The sequence below is a fragment of the Macaca nemestrina genome, chromosome 5, assembly GCF_043159975.1.
Source record: "Macaca nemestrina isolate mMacNem1 chromosome 5, mMacNem.hap1, whole genome shotgun sequence".
NCBI lineage: Eukaryota > Metazoa > Chordata > Mammalia > Primates > Cercopithecidae > Macaca > Macaca nemestrina.
In genome coordinates, this window is record NC_092129.1 from 7,792,088 (window position 1) to 7,812,383 (window position 20,296).

Consider the following 20,296-nt stretch of genomic DNA (forward strand, 5'->3'; position numbering starts at 1 on the left):
ATGTTATTTTTAAGCATAAAGAGAACATCTGCAAAAACTGACCACATCCCACCTCATAAAGCAAGTCTCAAAAACTCATAGGATTAAAATCATACAACACTTGGGCTCTCATGATAAGATAATTAAGTTAGAAACCAGTAGCAAAAAAGATAATTCTCCATCTTTTATAAATTCAGAAAAACCTCCAAGTAATTCCTTTGTAACTATAAAGCATAAACATTAGGAAAAAGAAGGAAGACTCTAAAACATCGCAGGCTAAGCTTCCGTTTCCAGGAAGTTAGAAAAACACAAGCTATACACAAACCCTACAGAAAGAAGGAAATTATGTAAGAGCAGATAATAAAAGGTTCAGTGAGAGGACCTCAGACAGTGTTCAGTTCCTGGGTCTAAGCTACGGTTACAAACATGCTTATTTTATGGTAATTTATTTGGTCTTAATTTTTTTTTTTTTTTTTTTTGAGACGAAGTTTCACTCTTGTCACCCAGGTTGGAGTGCAGTAGTGTGATCTCAGCTCTCTGCAACCTCCACCTCCCAGGTTCAAGCAATTCTCCTGCCTCAGCCTCCCGAGTAGCAGGGATTATGGGCACATGCCACCATGACCGGCTAATTTTTGTATTTTTAGTAGAGACAGGATTCACCATATTGGCCAGGCTACTCTCGAACTCCTGACCTCAGGGGAGCTACTTGCCTTGGCCTCCCAAAGTGCTGGGGTTACAGGTGTGAGCCACCATGCCTGGCCTGGTGTTACATTTTTGTTTTATGTACTTTGTCTTATGTAAGTTATATTTTTATAACGAAAATGGTTTGAGCATTTCTTTCTCATGGGAAAACAAATAGAGATGATGGCTATCTGAACTACAGTAGAGAAAAAGGAAACAGATAATTGAGCTGGATCCCTCAATAGATAGATACATACATACATATTAAAGAATTGACATTGATTTGCCTTGCAGAGGGTGAAGCTCTGGACCCTGGTGCTTCATTTGAGAAGGGAACTGGAGGAACAGCAGTTGGTGACCTCCTGATTTAGGAAATCTGTGGGATATTCTCCAAGTACAGACATCTACTGGGCATCAGGGTCTGGTGCCTTGCTCTAAGTAAGAGGCCTATTGGGAGACAGTGGATTTGGGAGTTATCAGAAAGTGGAGACAGTCTTTGAGGCATGGGAGCGACAGAAAGAAGTGAAGAGCAGGTATGAGGTGCCTGCAGGCACACATGGTGCGTGCATTCAGAAGACAGGCAGAGGAAGAAAATAATGACTCCAGAGGCACTTCCACACTTGCAGGAAGACACCCAGAAGAAATCAGCCCAATGGAAGCAGACAGAAGGGAGTGACTCCCAAATGCAAATGCTGCACAGTGTTTATTGCTGCCAAGAGGGAAATCCGGTAAGGATGGTGAGGCACCGTCTGCACTAGCACGAAGGAGACTGTCTTTCCAGAGATGAGTTTCAGTGGAACTGGGGAGATTTGCCACGAGGGAGATAAAAAGTTGATTGCAGTATGCCATTCAGTGGCGGCCAGGGAGAGGGCCGAGACACGTGTGCACCCTCCCCTCCTGTGATTTACTGTGGATGGAATGGGGCACAGGGCTGCAGGAGGGGGATTTTGGTCCTGATATGGTTTTGCTGTGTCCTCACCCAAATCTCATCTTGAATTGTGGTTCCCATAATTCCCACGCATCATGGGAGGGACCCGGTGGGAGGTGATTGAATCATGGGGGCAGTTTCCCACGTGCTGTTCTCGTGATAGTGAATGAGTCTCACAAGATCTGATGGTTTTATAAGCATCTGACATTTCCCCTGCTGGCACTTCGCCATCCTGCAGCCCTGTGAAGAGGTGCCCTCTGCCACTGTAAGTTCCTTGAGGCCTCCCCACCCATGGGAAACTGTGAGTCAATTAAACCTCTTTCCTTTCTAAATTACTCAGTCTCGGGCAGTTTCTTACAGCAACGTGAGAACAGACTAATACAGGTCCGCAGCAGGGTTATGTTCTAAGATGGAAGAGACTTGAACCGGGTTAAATCCTGCAAAAAGAAATTGTGAAAATATGGGCAAGCAAAGAGATAACAGTTAGATGGAGATCTCTGAGAAGGAGGTGGGGCCAGCCCTAGAGAGAGAAAGACCTCTCCCTCTCTTCGGTTGTTAGGGAGGGAGGGGGCACTTTGTCCATAAAGTGGCAAGAAGAGTAGCTATTTCTCATGTCCTCCTTCCTCTGTGATAACTACTAAGAGTAAAGGAGGAGGGAATGTGAGGGGATGGAGGCTTAATGGAGTGGAGAAAATCAGAAGAAAGGGCAAATGGGTGAGCAGGCAGGGACGCATGATGAGATGAGATTTTGATCCAGGAAGCTCTGGGCCCAACCTGCTCTGCAGAGTACTTCATGAAAGGAGTTTTATTTCAGACACTTTTGTGTGAAGTTACTACCTGTTCATCTTTAATTTTCTAAGATATTACTTCTGAATCCAAATTCCTCCCTTCTGTATCTCTGAATTACATGCTTGTTTTCATCTTACGGCAGAATATTTGGTTCTAGATGCAACTGGGGACCATGTGAGTAATGAAAGCTGCAAGACTTCACACCACAGCATGAAATGGTCACGTTTGTGGATAGTGACTCTAGCAACAATATAAAGTAGAAAAAAGATTATATTACACTGCTGCCACACCCTTCTTACACACACATAAAAATTTTCTGAAAGGAGCTCATGTTTTAAAGTCAGACCCCAGTTCAAATCCAACACTAGTTGGGTAACACTGCACATAATATATGCATCTGATCACCAGCTTCCTACTCTAAAAATAGGGGAATAAGGCCAGGTGTGGTGGCTCACACCTGTAACTCCAGCACTTTGGGAGGCCGAGGCGGGTGGATCACGAGGTCAAGAAATCGAGACCATCCTGGTCAACATGGTGAAACCCTGTTGCTACTAAAAATACAAAAATTAGCTGGGCATAGTGGTGTATGCCTGTAGTCCCAGCTACTTGGGAGGCTGGGGCAGAAGAATTGCTTGAACCCAGGAGGTGGAGGTTGCAGTGAGCAGAGATTGTGCCATTGCACTCCAGCCTGGCAATAGAGCGGGACTCTGTCTCAAAAAAAAGAAAGAAAGAAAGAAAAAAAACAGGGGAATAAGATCAAATTTTCAAAGTATCTGTGAAAAGAAAATATAAAGTCTTAAACAATGATGAGTGTACAGTAATAGTGGACTCTGTAATTTATTTATAGTGCTGTCATCACCATCATCCTTACTATCCTTGAAATCTAGACTTTATTGTCAATTGTATCAGTAATTAACCATGTGATTCTTAGGCAAGCGATGTAACCTCTTTTAGTCTCTTTAATTTTTCCAACATAAATAGAGCAGGTTTGAGTAGAAAAACTCTAAGGATTTTCTGAAGTATAAAATTTGGTATTGATTTTCAATTAGAATTTTACAAAATTGAATCAGCTATTACTAATTTTGGCACCTCCCCATCTTCCTAAACATAGAATTTTGGCTAGAAACCAATATAAATTTCTCTTCATTACCATTTTCCAAGTTTGTAATATGGTAACTTTACTTTAAACCTCTAGGTGAAATCCTGCTTTTTCTGTTCGTTTTGTTTTGTTTTAAATATGCATTTCTGTGGCTTATAAAAGTAGAAAAAAAAATCCTGCAACAGACTAGTGTTCTCCTGAACACAGGCAACACAAAAGGAAAAAGAATGTTTTCCAAAATCTGAAATACAAAATGTATGCTTTTATAGATTAATCTTGGAAAGTTAAGACATTATCTTTAAACTGAAATATGCATTCCTAAGCATGAGGCAATTTTGCATTTAAATCTATTTAACTGGTCATGAATGTTGGCAAATTGCTCAACATCAGAGATGATCCAGGTTCTCAGGATGATATATCTGTTGCTGGCAAAGGTGGGAATGTGCCGGAAGCCATGACATCTTTGTTGTAAATTTCAACAAAATAAATATACCTAAATGTGCCTATATTTGTTCTATTGTTATAAAAGCCCATAACATACTATTTGGGGGAAAACACAAGTTGCAAAACCACAAATTTAGAAAGATACACATACTCACATACCTGAATGCTCATGTACGCACCCATATGCTCAACTTCATCCAAGAATATCAAGGTGAATTCACCCCAACTACTAATATTGCTATACGTGAAATATGGAAAGGGAAACGGGTATTTGAGGGAACTGCCTCTACATGTTTTATATTGCATACATTTGTATATTAAAAGGTGTTATTTTATCATTTTAAATAAGTAAAGCCTAATTGACAAATCCATATAAGCAATCTTGTACCAACTTAAAAGTGATTTATTAGGAAGATTATATAAAAAGAATAAGCAGTTGATGACATATTTTATAATGTTAAAAGTCATCCATTAGGATTCCAAGGCTTGCCTAGTTCTATCAAAATTTAGTCCATAGTTTATGAAATTACTACATGCGAGATGCTTTGCTGAAGACCTACATGCCTCAAAGCCTTTCATCCTTACACTACATCTGTGAGATCAGAATTATTGGCCTCATTTTCATATGAAGAAACTGAAACCCAGGGAGATTAAGTATTCTTGCCAAAGTCTCATCATCAGAAAAGAGTAGACTTAAGATTTGAACCATGATCTTACCCATGACACCCTCCAACCTGTCTGCCTCCCTCACACTTTGCATTTTAGGGGAAAAAAAACTTGTTATACGTTGGCAAAATTTCATGAAGTGTTGAAAACTCCAAGAATAAAATGATATCGCTGTGATCAGTTCTCCTATAGAGAAGTTAAATGCTGATTAGCCACTTACTCCAACACATTACCACAAATTGTTGCTTTATGCCAACAAGCATTTTATGGACCTAAACCTTGCCAAAAGCAATCACTGCAGACAGCAGGATGGATGTAGAAGATGGAAAGAATCATAAAATCTTCATCTCCATAAAGCTAGCAGAGGAGTCAAAGTGAGTTAACCATTTGATGGGCTGATGTGTATACATCAATTACAATAGTTTAGACTGCAACCCTCCCCACCGAGATAAGAACCATAAGCTTTCTCTTTATATATATTCTACAAGCCCCCACAAAATGATGTCTTCAATCCTTCAGTAGTAAGTGTTGTTCAAGGCTCAGTCTGAATGAATGAATACTGTTTGGATGCAGTTGCCAGAAAATCCAACCCAATCAATGTTGCTTAAACACATACGTATGTAAGTGAGAAGCTCAGGGTACAACTTGAGCCAGAGGCTTAAATACACCAAGACTCACTTTCTCTTCCCTTTGCTCTTGGCTCCATTTCCTCTCTGAGAACCTTTCTTAGACAGTAGGTCTTGGATTTGTTGTTGTTGTTGTTGTTGTTATTTTTTTGACAGGGTCTTGCTCTCTCACCCAGGCTGGAGTGTAGTGATACCATCATGGCTTATAATGATGGCTCAGCCTCAACCTGCTGAGCTCAAGTAATCCTCCCACCTGAGGCTCCAGAGTAGCTGGGACTACACGCATGTGCCATCATGCCCAGATAATTTTATTTTTGTAAAGACGGAGCCTCACGATGTTGCCCAGGCGAGTCTCAAACTTCCAGATTCAAGAAATCCTCCCACCTCAGCCTTCCAAAGTGCTGGGATTACAGGTTTGAGATCCCAGACAGTAGGACTTCCGTAGAGACAAGGATGTGTCTACAGTTTCTCACACCTATCCAAGTTCAAGTCCAGAGATCACTGGAACCAAAGTCCTGAGATTCACTGTGATTGCATTAGCTTAGATTATGTACCTTCCCCAAGCTAGTTATTATGGGAAAACGTGCTGTGTGCTCAGCTCAAGACTGGTCGCATGTGCCCCTTCTGGAACCACAGTCAGAGCCAACTGAGATCGCTTGGAGGGGTTGCTGAGAGGGGTTCACTTTCACATGAACGTGAGGATCTGTTACTGAAGAATGGTGGAAGACACACCTGAAGGCAGACAACGTATTTCCCACCTGGCCCAGGCATGGAAGCGCTGCCTGCTGAGTCTGTGATATGCCTTGAAGGCTGTCCCAAGCATCAGGTGACATCTGGTTTTCAGTCCAGCCATTACCTCACAGTAGCACTTGCAACAGGCTACTCCAACCAGGACCACGCCACTAATGCTGGTTCAAAATGCTTTCTCTACTTCTTCTCAGCCTGTCCCATGGACCAGCCTGGGGACACCTCATTTCCCACCCCAGCCTCTGAGTCCCAGCAGCTGTGGCAGGGTGACCTATCTGACCATGGCTGTGGTAGGAGACCCTCATTGCTTCCCAGAACTGATTTCTTTCTGTAGTGGATAAGAGAATGGTAACTACTGGCCAGGCGCAGTGGCTCACACCTGTAATCCCAGCATTTTGGGAGGCAGAGGCGGGTGGATCGTTTGAGGTCAGGAGTTTGAGACCAGCTTGGCCAACATGGTAAAACCTCATCTCTACTAAAAATACAAAAATTAACCAGGCGTGGTGGTGGGTGCTTGTAGTCCCAGCTACTTGGGAGCATGAGGCACAAGAATGGCTTGAACCTGGGAGGCAGAGGTTGCAGTGAGCTGAGATCACGCCACTGCACTCCAGCCTAGGTGACACAGGGACTCCATCTCAAAAAAGAAAAGAGGATGGTAACTATTTAACCTCACCTCTCTAGGTAGATAGAGAAACTGGGGGAGGGGAGAGCAGGGAATGAGGCAGGAAGGAGGGAAAGGAAGAATTAGGTTAATTCAACCCCTTTCCATGGGCAGATGTCCCCTCTCCATGACCAGATGTCGGTTTCCTTCAGGGGAGAAGAGAACCAGCTTAAAAACTGGATGTTAATTAGTGGACGATCAAAGAAGAAATTCTATCCTGGAAAAAAAAAGCGCTATTTAATTTTATTTTCTTCAATTCTCCAAAGGTGAACAACTTACAGGTGACAATAAAAAGGCTGATGACAGAGAAGTCCAATCTGTCAGCTTCTCATTGCCAATTTATATCCTCTGACTAAAGGGATGAACGTGGTTGGGCGTGGTGACTCTCATCTGTGACCCCAGCCCTTTGGGAGGCCAAGGCAGGCAGATTGCTTGAGCCCAGGAGTTCGAGACCAACCTGGGAAATACGGCAAAACCCTGTTTCTACAAAAAATACAGAAAATTAGCCAGACCTGATGGCACACACGTGTATTCCCAGCTACCAGGGAGGCTGAGGTAGGAGGACCACCTGAGTCCAGGAGGTTGAGGCTGTAGTGAACTGTGATTGTGCCACTGTACTCCAGCCTGGGTGACAAAACCAGACCTTGTCTCAAAAAAATTAATTAATTAAAAATAAAGTGAGAAATGTCCATTTTCTTCTCTACCTATTGTTTGCTAAAACTTTCAGTTTGTAGTCTTCAAAATTTCAAGCTGTCCTGGCCTAAAGATGAGTCTCTTTAAAATCTTAAGAGGAAAAACATCGACTTCCACCCTACAAAATGCTACCTGTAGACTACATTGGAGAAAATTTACTTTGTTTTATTATTAATAATTTGTATACAAACATAAACATGAAACGATTTTTTTGAAGTAATTATTTTCACTGAAAGGAAATGGAAAACAACCCCTTCAAACAAAATGTGTGACGCTTTTTTTTTTTTTTTTTTTTTAGAAGACAAAGTAAACTATAGAAGCCCCTCAGGCCCAGTAGATTTCCAAATTTAATGGCTAAATACATCTAGAGTCATATACATATGGCTAAAAATATCTCGGTATTGTGCATGTACATCTAAACCTTGAAGCGTTGTTCATGCCAGAAACAGTGTAACAATAAAAAGATGAATGCCAAAATATCACCCTCAGAATTACTTATCCATAAGTAGGTTTGATGGGAAACTAAATAATTGTGTTTTCTCATAAAGGAAATCCCAGAGGAAAATGGCAGAAGGCAGAGATGATGCAAAGAAACTAGCCGTGTTGTTTCTCTCGGAAACAGAAATGCTTTCTTTGGTCGTTTTAAACAGAATTGGTACTTTGTACAAGTATTCGGATACCAGAATTAACCAGACTTGCCAGGCCTCCAGTACCATATTTTGCTTTGAAGCCCAGTTCTGGGTGGGGTGTTCTTGCACCCACCCATTTCCTAAAAGACATTTTTTTTTTTCCATTTCACTCCCGTCATTTTTAACCGAATAAGCCCTCTTTCAACTGCGACACTTCCCATTGCTCTTAGAGCGGCGCTGAGGTCCTCCCGTGGCCTCCCTGCTCTGGGGGTCTGGCCCACACCTCCGGTGGCTCCTCCAGACCCCTCCCCAGCTCCTCACCCAGGCCCCTGCCCCTCTCGCTCACAGATAGCCATCACCTGGAAAGGAAACCAGGGGGTGTATTTTTTAGAATAAATTAGTATTAAGAGCCCTATGAATTTTTTTTTAGAATTGGAACCAATTTTACTTTGTCTTACTGTTTTACATTTTCCAGTGAAGTGATCGCAGCTCTCTCGCCTGGTCTCAGTATTTGGAAACGTAACAGCAAAGGCATATGGGGTTGAGTAAAGCCACGTAACTGCCCCATGTTCCCGCCTGGGATTCTGTCTGGAGACTTGTCTGGTATTCACAGCAGCGGAGGTGGCCGGCAGCCACAGCTCAAAGGTGCTGGAGACTTTGCTGCCTCAGACCGTCCTGCTGATCCGTCAGGAGCCCTGTCTGTTTATACTGTGTTTAACCAAAGTCCAAAGCGGCCACGACGCCGAGGCCCCCGTCCTGAAGGCTCCCCGTGTCCTGAAGGCTCCCCCGTCAGGGAGGCTTCCCCCATCCTGGAGGCTCCCCCCGTCCTCGAGGCTCCCCCCGTCCTGGAGGCTCCCCCCATCCTGGAGGCTCTCCCCATCCTGGAGGCTCCCCCCATCCTGGAGGCTCCCCCCGTCAGGGAGGCTCCCCCCGTCCTGAAGACTCCCCGCTCCTGAAGGCTCCCCTGTCCTGAAGGCTCCCCTGTCCTGGAGGCTCCCCCCGTCCTGAAGGCTCCCCTGTCCTGGAGGCTCCCTCCTTCCTGGAAGCTCCCCTTATCCTGGAGCCTCCCCCATCCTGGAGGCTCCCCGTTCTGGAGGCTCCCCGTTCTGGAGGTTCCCCTCATCCTGGAGGCTCCCCCATCCTGAAGGCTCCCCTGTGGAAGCTACACGTCCTTCTTCAGTCTGAGGGTCCCAGACTTCCCATGAGAGAGGACAGGCAGAGGTGCGGCTCTCGGGCCCCCCTTTCCCCCCCAGATTCAGACGGGAAAGAAGAGGGGCTGGAAGAAGGTAACTTCCCTGCAAAAACGCACGCTGGTCCCCTCACACCAGGAGGAATGGCAGGAAGGTGCTGACAGCTGGCAAGATTCAACTTTCCAAAGCAGCCATTTCAATAATTCTAGCGATGGCGATTGGGAGTCCTCGGTTCTTGTCTTCTTCGTTTAAAAGAATTTAAACCAGAGACACACAGCAGTAGAGAAAGGGTAGGAGGCGGCTTGATGCAAGAGAGAAAGGACACTGATAGCGAAGTGTAAAAGGGAAAGGACTCTGAAAGGTAAGTTGGAGCGGTGGATTGAGAGGTGAGACAGCAAACGCTGGAGGCTCCCTTCACCGGGGTCCTCCAGGATTCTTCCTAGCAGGTGGGAAGCAGCGCGACTGGTGAGCATGTTCTGGGTGGTCCTCTGGCTGCACACGCACAGCAGCTGCCCCTGCTTGTTCATATGTTGCATGTCTCATTAGCATCTTTTGATTTTCTTTTTTTTTGTTGTTCTTGAGACGGAGTCTCACTCCTGAGACTCCCAGGTTGGAGTGCAATGGCGCAATCTCTGTTCACTGCAACCTCCGCCTCCTGGGTTCAAGGGATTCTCCTACCTCAGCCCCCTGAACAGCTGGGATTGCAGGCGCCTGCCACCTTGCCCAGCTAATTTTTGTATTTTTAGTAGAGACAGGGTTTCACCATGTTGGCCAGGCTGGTCTCGAACTCCTGACCTCAAGTGATCCACCCACCTCAGCCTTCCAAAGTGCTGGGATTACAGGCGTGAGCCAAGGCACCTGGACATCTCATTAGCATCTTAAATCTCCACCCAGGAGTGTGTTTTTTACTATTCTAATGAGCAAAGGGTCAGCCTGAGGACAGGTAAAATTAAAAAGCACCTGCTCCCTACAAGGGACATTCCCTATTGGAGGTAGCTGTGCTTGAATGAGCTGGGCTATGACGCAAGGCTGCAGCTAATGGAGTTGACGGTGTGGTCACCAAGATGGCTGGACCCGAGGACATGGTCACTTCCTTGACTACCTATGGAGGGGAGAGCACAGGAACTCCTGACCTGGAGCAGCCTCAGGGACATGGGAAAGTGGCTCAGGAAGGTGTCCCTCTCCCCTGCAGGAGGCGGGCATAAGCAGCCCACAGCCCACAGCCCACAGCTACGGTGAGAGGAGAAAGCCAGCCAACCTGTCATCCGGGACTCCAGGGAAGAGCCAGGACAGATTCCGGATGCCAGGCAGGGCATGTATGTCCCCTCCGCTCCCTGGATGTGTAAAGAGGAAAAGAGAGTTCCCTGCGATGCAGGAATCAGAACCTCCAAGCGCCTGTTCTCTGCTTTGAGGTCTCTCCACACAGAATGAGCACAGCATATCACAGCCGATCAAGACCCAGTCATCCCCGGTGCACCAGAATTCAAGGCTAAAACAGGACTGAAGCCAGGTGTGGTGGTTCACGCCTGTAATCCCGGCACTTTGGGAGGCCGAGGCAGGCAGATCCCTTGAGGTCAGGAATTTGAGACAAGCCTGGCCAACATGGTGAAACCCCGTCTCTACTAAAAAATACAAAAATTAGCCAGGCGAGGTGGTACATGCCTGTAGTCACAGCTACTTGGGAGGCTGAGGCACGAGAATTGCTTGAACCCCAGAGCCTGACGTTGCAGTGATGTAGTGAGCTGAGATCGTGCCACTGCACTCCTGCCTAGGTGATAGAGCTAAAACTCAGTCTAAAAAAAAGAAAAAAGAAAAAGAAAAAAGAAAAAACAGGATTGAGAAGTTCCATCCTATGGAAAAAACTAGGACTGAAGAAACAAATCTGGCCCAGCAGTCTGATTGATGAATGGATGAATGAATCATAGCTCAGCTCGGGAGACTCAGTAGTTAACAAATGTCAGTATTTATTGGTGAGAATGAAATTATGAGGACAGGATGTAAGATGGAATCAGAAAGAAGAATTTAGTGTGAAACAGGAACTTAAAGAGTGCCAATAAATCAAAGAAATAAACTAGGAAGAAACACCACAAAAAGTTCAAGCAACCCCATTAATAGGGAATGAAATACTAGAAGCCAGAATAATTGAGTTATCCCAGAGAGGAAATCACATGTAAGGACGAATTTACACAACTGTCCTGACTGATAGAGTGAAAGACACAATGAAGCTTCAAGTAGGTGGAAAATACAGAGATACAGCAAATATTCTCAAGAGACGGTGAACTGTCAAAGCAAACCATGCCTCACCTTATCAGAGATTCCTGCTCCTCATTGATTCTTTCAAGTAATAGGCAGTCAGACTGCTGTTATTCAAACAAAATGGAAATCAGTTCACCAGGAAACCATACTTTTAGGGCTACAGAATAATGTGCTATCAGTGACTTCACTAGGAAGCCACAATAAGACCATGTAAAAATGGAAAGGGGCCAGGCACGGTGGTTCACGCCTGTAATCCCAGCATTTTGGGAGGCCAAGGCAGACAGATCACTTGAAGTCAGGAGTTTGAGACCAGCCTGGCCAACACGGTGATACCCTGTCTCTACTAAAAATATGAAAATTAGCCAGGTGTGGTGGCGGCTGCCTGTAATTCCAGCAACTCAGGGGGCTGAGGCAGGAGAATCACTTGAACCTGGGAGGCGGAAGTTACAGTAAGCTGAGATCATGCCACTGCACTCCAGCCAGGACGACAGAGCGAGACTCTGTCTCAAAAAAATATAGAAAGAGGCCAGGCACAGTAGCTCATGCCTGTAATCCCAGCACTTTGGGAGGATGAGACAAGAGGATCACTTGAACCTGGGAGTTTGAGACCAGCCTGGGCAACATAGGGAGACCCCATCTCTACAAAAAATTTAAAAATTAGCTGTGTGTGGTAGTGGATGCCTGTATTATCCCTGTACTGCGGAGGCTGAGGTGGGAGGATTGCTGGAGCCCAGGAGGTCAAGGCTGCAGTAAGCTGTGATTGTGGCACTTCTAGTGCACTCTAGCCTGGGCAACAGAGGGAGAGGAGAGGAGAGGAGCGGAGGGGAGAGAGGAGGGGAGGGGAGAGAGAGGAGGGGAGGGGAGAGGGGGAAGGGGAGGGGAGGGTGGGGGGGAGGGGAGGGGAGGGCGGAGGGGAGGGGAGGGGAGCCCAGCCCCACTTACCAGAGGCTGTTTGCTTGAGTCCCGGGGAAAGACCTCAGCTGAAGGAAAAAGAGCTGCAGGGGCCTGCCCCAGTGCGGCCTGGAGGGGAATTGCACATGTGGCACAAGAGCACACTGCTTAGACTGTGCCCCGGGCAGCCACTCATGCCCATGCAGGACAGAAGACTTGGAGGTGGCTTCCTGCTCTAGAAATGCACTGGCTGTGTGCTGCCTACTACTCCATCCTAGCAGCTACTGAGCACCTGAACCCTGGCTATTTGAATTGAGATGTGCTGTGTGTAGAAAACGCACACTGGAACTTGAAAATATTTCAGTAACACTTGATATTGAATAAGAATTTAAATGATAGTGTTTTGAATCTAAGGAGTTAAGTAATATATATTACTAAAATTAATTTCACCTATTTTCTTTTGCTTTTTTAATGTGGTTAGTACAAAATTTTAAATGTATGTCTCTCATTATGTTTCTGTTGGACAGTGCTGGTCCAGAACAGAATGTCACAGGTGAGTAAGGCCATTGTCCCTGCCTTTTGGGGAACACTTGATGGCACAACAAAGCAGCCGCTCTGGGCAGTAGGAGTGGCCTTCTCCGAAGGCTCTGGAGGCAGCCCCTCTCCTGATGTCAAAGCGAGAGGGGGAGGGCACCCTAGATACCCGCACTGTGACTGCAGGTGGCTAGAGGACAGCAGCGGTATGGTGGCCCTGCACCTGAAGGATGGCAGAGGCAAACCCCTCCCCCAGGACCAGGAGGATTTAGATCACCCACCCATGTGACTCTCAGCGAAACCCAAAATTGGGGAAGGAGCCTGAGCCACAAAACCACTCTGCCATTCCTGTGACCGCGACACTCTTCTATCTCCCAGCGAATGTAGAGTGGACGAATGAGTTATTTACAAGACAATACATTCTCAGCCGGGCACAGTGGCTCATGCCTGTAATACCAGCACTTTGGGAGGCCAACGTGGGTGGATTGCCTGAGCTCAGGAGTTTAAGACCAGCCTGGGCAACACATTGAAACCCCGTTTCTACTAAAAATCCAAAAATATTAGCCTGGTGTGGCGGCATGCACCACCCATGTAGTCCCAGCTACTCGAGAGGCTGAGGCAGGAGAATCGCTTAAACCTGGGAGGCGGAGGTTGCAGTGAGCCGAGATTGCACCACTGCACTCCAGCCTGGGTGACAGAGCAAGACTCCATCTCAAAAATAAATAAATAAATGAATGAATAAATAAAAATAGTAAGTCCTCATTTGGTGACCTAGTCAGGGAAAAACAGTGAATCCTGGTAACACAGAAGACAGGGTGCAAATACTGCTTTGCTGGATCACTGTGATGAAGTACCATGGACTGCGCGGCCGGAACAACAGAAATTTACTGTCTCAGCTCTGGAAGCTCAAAGTTCAAGATCAAGGTGTCTGCAGGGTTGGCTCCTTCTGAGGCTGCGAGGGAGCATCTGTTCCAGGTCTCTTGCCCATCATCTAAATTTTCCTTGTTTTTTATAAGGACACCAGTCACACTGGATGAAGCACCCCCCAGCCACGTCATTGATTAGGACTTCACTGTAACCTGATTCTATCTGCAAAGGACCTGTCCAAATACAGCCACATTCTCACCACATTCTGGGGTCTCAGGACTCCAACATATCACTTGTGGGGACATAATTTAATTCCTATCAAGGGAGAAATACAGTAGTCTATTTGAAATCACTCAACTGTAGGCATCTTTAACAGTTCTGTATTTCAATCCATAAAACTCAGATGTAAAGAACTGTAATTTTTCAAAAAATGTTTCTGTATTAGGGTTCTCTTAGGGGACAAAACTAATAGGAAATATATATATGTGTGTATACGTGTGTGTGTATATATGTGTGTGTGTGTATATATATATACATATATATATGAGTTCATTAAGTATTAACTCACATGATCACAAGGTCCCACAATAGGCCGTCTGCAAGGTGAGGAGCAAGGAGAGCCAGTCCGAGTCCCAAAGCTGAAGAACTTGGAGTCTGATGTTCGAGGGCAGGAAGTGTCCAGCACAGGAGAAAGACTAGGCTAGGTCCATCCCTCCTTTTCACGTTTTTCTGCCTGCTTTATATTCACTGGCAGCTGATTAGATGGTGCCCACCAGATTGAGGGTGGGTCTACCTCTCCCAGCCCACTGACTCAAATGTTAATCTCCTTTGGCAGCACCCTCACAGACACACCCAGCAACAATACTTTGTATCCTTCAATCCAATCAAGTTGACACTCAGTATGAACCATAACAGTTTCTACAACTTAATATCGGTTAAAGTTTTTACAGCTTAGTCAAATCAACGAACCCTCAACTGTCTTCCCATGTGGTGTCCCGATTTCAAGGGCTCGCATAGTGCAAAGAGCTTTTATTTCTGGGTTGGGTGGGGAGCTAGATTTTTATCTTTAACGTCTTTTATCCAAAGGGCCATCTTCCATGCCACCGATTGTCCCATGTGGACTTCAGTCATTGATCCATCAGAGTCTCCATGGACCCCTCTTCATTGTCATCTTCCTGCCCCTGAGGGCCGAAGGCTCCCTCTGCTTCCTCTGATTCCCTAAGCACCAGGCTCATGCCTGGTTTCTGGGCCACACTGGGGACGTGCTTCCCAGCAATGCCTCCCCACTCCTCCTCCGTCCACTCTGTCCCCTCTCCAGAGTGTTGCTCCTTCTGTGGAATCAGATGTGGGGCCGGTGGCAGGTCGGGGGGCAGGGATATTCTGTTGCTCCCAAACTCCTCACACTTCCCTGGGCCTCTGTCTGGACCCTCCCAGCATGATGGCTTTCTTCACTTCAGCTGCATCTCACCAGTTCAGTCCAAGAAAATCTCAGCTGAAGAAGGGAAGCCCTGACTCAGGGCATTTCCCCCATGTAACTTTTCTATGCTTGAAGGGTCTTTGCCAAGTGTCTAGGCTTCTGGAACACATGAACCAGGAGAATGCAAGATTGCCATGTGGCCTACAGCATCTTGGAATGAGACTGGACGTGTGGGATGCCCATCTGCCTGGCCAGGACGTGGGGGTGTCGAAGAGAAAGAGGAGCCGTGCGAACCACCAGGAGGAAGAGCCCATTGATGTGCCTCGCCTTGATAAAACAGACTAAACAAGAGACAAATATGCATTCATTTTGTTAAAATTGATCTTGATGGCATAAGAAAATATTTACATTTGTAATACTAGTGTGCCTAGGACTGGTATAGATTTTATTATTAATTCAGTGAAACTTCACTAATTTGAACTTTAAGAAAAAACTATTTCATAGCTTTTAGGTAATAAAATAATCATGACATAGTTTAAAAAGTATTCACAAGCGGAATTTCATATGGGCTCTGCTACCTGAATGGCTGCTGCCTAAACACTTTAAAACCTTTCCTTCCCTTAGCGTTTAACCATTCCCCAGGTAACCTTGGTTTATCCACTGAGCAAGCCCTCTTCTTACAGATTGCACAAAGATGAACTTGGTCCTGAGGGTGTTGGATTTAACACACATTCCAAATGATCAATGATGCAATGATCAAATGATTGAATCAAATTGCGTCTGTTGGTCTAATTGCTTTACTCTCTCTTCAATTACCGATTTCTGAAAGTGGTAGAATCGTCACCAATTTTGAAGTTGTTTCAGTTATGCCACATGCAGCCAATAAATTCTCACAAGGCAGAAATTTCTCTCTATACCAGAAATGAAGATTTTACGGAGCGGTGAGTCAGCTTCAGATCTTTCAGCACCAAGGGGTTTGCCTAATAAGAGTGCTTAGCAAACCAAAGGGAAGATGATTGCAGAGTGATGAAATATTCAAGACGACAAAATAGCTACACACAGAAAGCAATAGCGTTTGCCAGATAAGGGGATCCTTTCTCCAGGCTTACTCAAGGTAGTTCCATCTCTGGGAGGCAGCGCCCAACCCTGGGAGCAGATAAACCGTGGTCCAGAACACCTCCCTGGTGGCCTCCTGCCCCTCACTTGCTGCTCTGGGGAGCGCCGGCTTCCCATTAAGATCCCAGTGATCTTTGAAGTGCTGCATCATTTAGGCTTCCTGGATAACTAAATGAGGTTTCGGCTCCCTGTAGCCCCGGCCATGTTCTGTGCAGAGCAGATACTGGGCCCCGGCTCAGGGAGGAACACGGCCATAAATCATTCAGTGTCAGAGCCTTTTCAAGTCAAATCCCTCAGCTCTCAAGCCCATCACTCACAGAAGGTTCCAGGAGCGTCAGTTATGGAAATGCCTTCCAGTTAAGATTAGAGGTACATTTGGTTATTCATTTACTTTCCATTCCCAAATTGCAGTCAGTATTTCAGGAATCATTTTTGTGTATCCTGTTTGGTACAATTTTCTAATATAAAGAGATTTCTAAAAATAAACATAAGCTCTATATGTAGATTTTTGTGGTATTTGACCCACAAATGGAGCACTTGAAAACAATTCTTAATACTGATGACAAAACTGGAAAGTAACCTGGTTTCAAGTAGAATTCCTGCTGCACAGGCTGGAGAGACACCCGAGAAAGGAACCCACTCATAGCATTTTGTCGGCGTAGTCAAAAGTAGATTCCTAGCTTTTAAATCCATGCATCCTAATCCCTGCAACTTCTGGTGTGCCTCATAAACCCACCCTATAATGAGCATTTTATTTAAGCCAGTTTTAGAGATTAGAACGGAGTTCATTTCCTTCTACTTTTCATTCACGTTACTTTTAATCCCTTCATTCTATAAACTTAATTGCTATTTTGCTAGTCCCCAAGCAGCTAACCTAAGCCTTCTTTAAGCATTTCTTAGTAATTTTCCTTTAGTTATTTACTACATTTTCTCTTTAGTCAGCTAAATGAAACTTTCAGGATATTTCTTGGGTAAATAAAACTTTTCAGATGAAGCACTTGCTTTTTTGTTACAACTAAACAAATTTTATTTTGCACTTCTCCCTCTTGTAGGGGAGCATCAAAGAGATGACAGAATAATTAACGTCAGTCATTAGTACTGATGTTTTCTTTATCTTGGGCAAAACACTCAACATTACATTTGATACAAAAATAAATGAGCGTTTGAAGCAATTGCTACCATTTTCCTCCATCTTGACAAATTTGGATTTTGCTTGGGTGTGTTGGATGTTGCAGCATTCTCTATAGTTTGGAGGCCACACTAAGACAGTTATCCACTTAATCTGCTTGTCTAACTGCGATTTTACTATTTCACAAACACACCTGTTATGGCAGTAGCAGTGGCATTATAAAATAAATAAAAAAGCCTGAAAGAATCCACGGAGGCTTTGCACTATCTAGGTAATAACATTTCATCCAAGGAAAATACTTCCAAGAACAATTCAACTATTTATCTATTTATCCTGTTGGTTAAAATAGCGGCAAACATGACAAGTGGTTCAGAATTTGTCCTAAGACCCCAGCAATATGAACATATCGATAAATAGTGATATTCATTGAATCAGTTGCCATGGTAAATGTGTGTGGGTGTATTTGTTTATAAGATATATTTATTTAACTATATTTATAAGAATATAAAGCTTTGCATTCAGTGTTTCACAAAAGGGAGAAAAGGGATTTGGCCAGTGTATTAGTCTGTTTTCAAACTGCTGATAAAGACATACCCAAGGCTGGGCAATTTACAAAGGAAAGAAGTTTAATGGACTTACAGTTCCACATGGCTGGGGAGACGTCACAATCATGGTGGAAGGCAAGGAGGAGCAAGTCACGTCTTACATGGATGGCAGCAGGCAAAAAGAGTTTGTGCAGGGAAACTCCCCCTTATGGAACCATCAGATACTGTGAGACTTATTCACTATCATGAGAACAGCAAGGGAAAGACCTGCCCCCATGATTCAGTTACCTCCCACTGGGTCCCTCCCACAACACATGAGAATTCAAGATGAGGTTTGGGTGGGGACACAGCCAAACCATATCAGCCAGGTAATAGGAGGGCTGGATTAATAACAGTCACATGAGTCAAATGTAAATAAAGGTAATGAAAGCAATGTGTTTGTCATATCAGATCATTAGGGAGCTCACTTCATTTCCCTGTTTGCATCTCTTGTTGATATATTTCTTACCTTCAGCCCTGGTGTGGCCTTAGCAATAGCAATTAACACTTCTTTCAGGTGCCCTACTTTACAGAAGGATTTCACATGTGTTTTCTCATTTGATCCTGTCACCTATGACCACAAAGGTTTTCATAACTAGGACAATTATTATTGTCCTATTTCACAGAGAAGAAAACTGACTACTACAGAGGTCAGGTGACCTATCCAGTGCCTCAAAGCTAACACAGGATATGAAAACTTAAATATCCCTCTTCCAATTCTAATGTTCCTTCAACAGCCCTGTTGCTACCTCCCACAACAAGTATTTCTGGGTCTTGATTTTAAACAAAAACTAAAATGTATGTATTTTTTATTATTCCCATCTAGATCAAAGGTTGAGTTGACTGTCACCTGTTCTGATGTACTAGTGGATTGCAAGGATTTGAGTAAGTAAACTAGGCATTGAAACCAATCCTGTGAAGCTCGTATACTTTCTACTCATCATCATTAGTCCTTGAGAATATCGAGTAGGAAAGAGACGCAGCTTGTCCATCGGGGGTTGGCCATTCAGATTAACCACTTGTCCTTATTCCATATGCAGCTAACTTGAATGTGAGTAATTATATGTGGTAATGAGAATTCAAAGTCTAAATGAAGTCCATCAATGCCTCTGTAACAAACTGAAATGGAAATTACTAACCTTGATATAACTACAAAATAACACGGGGTAAATACCAACTGTTTGCTTTATTATTATTATTATTATTATTTTTTTTTTTTTAATTTGAGATGGAGTTTCACTCTTGTTGCCCAGGCTGGAGTGTGGTGGCATGATCTCGACTCACTGCAACCTCTGCCTTGCAAGTTCAAGCGTTTCTCCTGCCTCAGCCTTCCAAGTAGCTGGAATTACAGGTGCCTGCCACCATGCCTGGCTAATTTTTTGTATTTTTAGTAGAGATGGGGTTTCATCATGTTGACCAGGCTGGTCTCGAATGCCTGACCTCAGGTGATACGCCCACCTCAGGCTCTCAAAGTGCTAGGATTACAGGTGTGAGCCACCGCACCTGGCCTGTTTGCTTATTTTTTAAGTGGAAGTGTAAACATCAGCTACAAAGAATCTCCTCAAGCACACCTGCCTCAACAACCTCACTGGAGTCTTGTAAGTTTCCCAATCAAAATAAGATAATGATGCCTGTGGATGTGCGTGGTAAACGATAGAGGTTCACAGAAATGTGAATGGCATTTACAACTTTCACCATCATTATTATTATAGTATCCTGCAGATAGAATAGAAAAGCTTAGCATAACTGTAGTATAAGGTGGTATATTCAATACCGGCAACTTCCCAGAGTAGTACTCAAGCTTCCAGTGTAAAAGAAATCTATAATAAAATCTAAGCCGTCAATACATGGAGATGGGATGTCACCCCAATATAATACAGACAAAGGCAGAGGTGTACGTTACTTACGGGCCTTATCAGCCAAACCCTCCTTCTTCCCCCTAGCTCTGCACATCAGAGTTTGGCTGAGATGGGAAGAAAAACAGGGATTGGGTGTGGGGAAGAGGAACCCAAGGTTAAGGAACAATGAAGACCCTCATCTACATATCCCCTGGTCCTTAATCCCCTTATCCTCATCCCCACAGCAACTGAACTCTGTATTTCAGAATGTGGCATTCTTCCTATTCATGTGACATTTATTTTCTCCTTGAAATACAAAACAGAAAATGTTAGTGATTTACCCGAAGGCACAAGCAAACAGCAAAGTTAAGTGTATGAGATTTGTGTGGTTCTTCAAGACAATGTTATAAAAAGCAGGCTCTACATTTCCAGAAAATGTGGAGCCATAGCCTAGTATTTTGGACTTTGTCTCTGAATATATGGGGGTATTTACTTCAATAAATGCACATCTTTACAGGAACTGTAATTGTGT

At 44.4% G+C, this 20,296-nt stretch overlaps 1 long non-coding RNA gene across 1 annotated transcript; it reads left to right on the top strand.

Annotated features, from left to right (window-relative positions):
• The first annotated feature begins 9,462 nt into the window (after window positions 1-9,462).
• LOC105487527 (uncharacterized) lies at window positions 9,463-19,076 on the top strand. Its single transcript, XR_011623016.1, has 3 exons — window positions 9,463-9,493; window positions 12,807-12,832; window positions 18,753-19,076. It is a non-coding gene; the product is annotated as an uncharacterized lncRNA (long non-coding RNA).
• Window positions 19,077-20,296: the final 1,220 nt, after the last annotated feature.